Here is a 3,270-nt window from a genome sequence, read left to right on the forward strand (position 1 = left end):
CGGTTAAGCAAGGGGAAGGTATTAGCACCCCTTACCTCCATCGCATTCGATGGAACCCATTTAGTTAATCTTGTGATTTATTGTTAGCTTATTATCTACTTGCATTCTAATTATTATATGGACAAGAAAGAAACGGGATTTGGGTTTTTTATTATTATGCTCGCCAAGACATTTGAGTCTTGTGCCTACATATCTTCAATGGAAGAATCAGAGCGATTGTAGTTCTAAAGAACTACAAATTTGTTGATTGATTTTGATGGGTCTAATCGCACTTGGGCGGGAAAACAGTTTTTTGAATGTGGTTCGCACTTGGGCGAGATTTGCACTTGGGCAAAGAAAAGATGAGTTTGAATTGAAATTGTTTTTTTATGAAAAAAGTGGAATTCAAGCATTTAAACAATGGCTTAACGGCCATCGCCTAAAATACTTGAAAGAGCATTTGCTAAATTGAGCTTGATGAAGTTTTTTAATGGGATACAAGCATTCAAACAAAAGCTTAACGGCCATCGCCTAAATGCTTGAAAGAGCAACTTGTACAAGTACGTACAAACCCCTCTTGGGTGATGAAAGAGATTGAAATGATTCGAGTTTTGAGAAGTCCTTAATGAGATACAAACATTCAAACAAAGGCTTAACGGCCATCGCCTAAATGTTTTAGAACAACTTGTACAAGTACGTACAAACCCTTCTAATTTCATCCATTAGGACTCAAATCAATTCGATTGTAAAAAACATAATGGCTGAAAAAAGGAACTTGGTATTGACCAAGATTTGTTATGAAAAGATTCGCACTTAGGCGATGAAAGGAATGATTTAATGAGTTGAAATTGTTTTTAATGTTTTTGTAAAAAAGAAAGAGGCGAATCGAGTTTGAATGAGTCCTTAATGAAATCTAAGCATTCAAACAAAGGCTTAACGGTCATCGCCTAAATGCTTTGGAACAATTTGTACAAGTACGTACAAACCCTTCTTTTCATCCATCATTGACAAAACTCAATTCGATTTAATTAAAATCATTTTACGAAGTTTTTTAATTGTGACGAAATAAGTTTGAAATGGATACTTGGTGTTGACCAAAATTTATTGTGAAATTGTTTGAAGTGAACTCGACATTGAATCGAGGGATTTATTTGAATGAAAATTATTTGTGAAAATGGATTATTATTATTATGGTAGAGTTTAATTAATCAATAAAAACATATTTAGTTAATTAATTAAAATAATTAAAAAATCAACTAACATCATTAATTAATTAACAATATAATCAAAATTTAATTAAAATGATTAATCAATAAATAAAACAATTAATTAATTAATCAAAGAGTAAAGTGATTATGTTTTTTTTTAATGTAGAAAACAGTTTATTGGGCCTTAGGGGGTGTCATCGGCGACCCGGATTTAGAGAGGGTAAAGCCCAAGTGATACAGAGAAAATAAAAATAAAAATTCGGCTGGACCGGGTCGACCGGATCCAAGCCCTTTCTTGCATTAGAAAAAAGAACGGGTTCAGGGAACCCTAAATAAAACAGAACCATTTGCCTCTTTCACGAGACAAACAAAACACGTTCCTCTTCTTCTCTCTCTCGATTTCAGAAAGGGAAAAAACAACAATGCTTCACTCGATCTCTTCTCTCACGAAGAACACGGAATTGAATCAAAAACAACAATCAAGGCAAAACAAAGAACCCTAATCCCTTGCAAACCCAATAAACCCCAATCCACTATGATGTTCATGGTTACATATTACGTGAGTATTTGAATTTACAGAAATTAATGAAAACGAACGAACAAAAATAAGCAACACGAGGTACCTCGTTTTCGGTCTTTCTTCGTGCCTTGCCTTTTCTTCTCCTTCTGATGATGTGCTTGTTTGCGATTCCGAGTTTCGTTTTAATGTTGCGTCTGCTTGATTGAATGACCGCTTGCGAGAGTTGATGTGTGTTTGTATAATCAGCTGTGCGTGGTGAGCATGAGTGCGTTTGAGTGTTGTTGGTTCTGATATGGTGAAGGTCACGATGGTGAGTGGTTTGAAGGTTCTGAAATGAGGTGTGTGGAAAAAACGGTGGTTTGTGTTGTTGTGTTTATGAGTGTGAGAGTTCAGTGGTTTGTTGTGTGAGGATGGATTTGGTTATTGGTTTGTTGCAGGGTGAGGTGGATTCTGAGTTTCGGTTGAGTGTGACTCGGTGGAGAGTTGTTTTGAGATCACAGAGTGAGGTAAGTGGTGGTTCGGTTGTGATGTATCAGTTTATGCAGGTTTACTGAAGATGAAGGTATGTATGTAGTGTGAATATGGTCTGTGCAGAAATGATATGAGTTGATGGATGTTGAAGATTATTGAAGGGATGAAGTTGGTTCGAGTTCTAGAGGAAGCTGTGGAACCATTTTGACAGAGTTTTCTTACAAGTTTTCTTCCTCCCCGTGCTTAGTGAATGAGCAGCTTACTTATAGATGGAATGGAATGAGGGTATTAGAGTGATTTCATGAGTGAATTAGGATAAGAATGAAGGGATTCAAATTTGTTGTAGTGGAGGAGGCATTTGCAGATTTTGTGGAGTGGTGGAGTAGTGGAGAAGGAGGAGGAACGAGTATTGTGCTAGCTGGAAAAAGTTTGTTACATTTTGTCCTTTATGACTTTCTAGAAGAGTATGTGATATAAAATTGAATAAAAAGGAAAAAAAAGTTTTGATGAGATGAGAAAAAACGTGAAGGAGCTTTGTTGTGGCCCCCACCCAAATTTCTAAAAAAATAACTTGTAAATGGTTTGGACCTTTGAGCAACACCAAGAGTGATAATGGGCCTTAATTTGATGAGCTTTGCTATTTGTACACTCATTTTCATACACCGTATTTGACACCAACTTTATACTGCAAAGCATTCATAGCATGGCACAGATTTTAAGGCAAATAAATTATTTAAAAAATTACAAATCATATAGTACATAATAGTATAATATACGGTGTGGGTGTTAAATTTAGTGTAAACATAATATTTCTCTAATTTGAATTGAATCTTGGACCAAATTGAAATCTTGCTTTAATTAATTGCACCTACAAAACAAAAAGAACTAGAACACTACAAATAACAAAAAAATACAATATATGTACAAATAATTTTAATTTCTAAAATTCAAATTGAATTGAATTTCCAAAATTAAAATCATAAATCGCATGGTTAGTAAAATGATCAAAAACGCAAAATGAACGTATGCATATATTTTTTTATTTTTTTTAAATTTTCTTGAATGAAATGCAAATGTGCTAATGTCCTAGTG

The sequence above is a fragment of the Vicia villosa genome, linkage group LG3 (assembly GCF_029867415.1).
Source record: "Vicia villosa cultivar HV-30 ecotype Madison, WI linkage group LG3, Vvil1.0, whole genome shotgun sequence".
NCBI classification, from domain to species: Eukaryota; Viridiplantae; Streptophyta; class Magnoliopsida; order Fabales; family Fabaceae; genus Vicia; species Vicia villosa.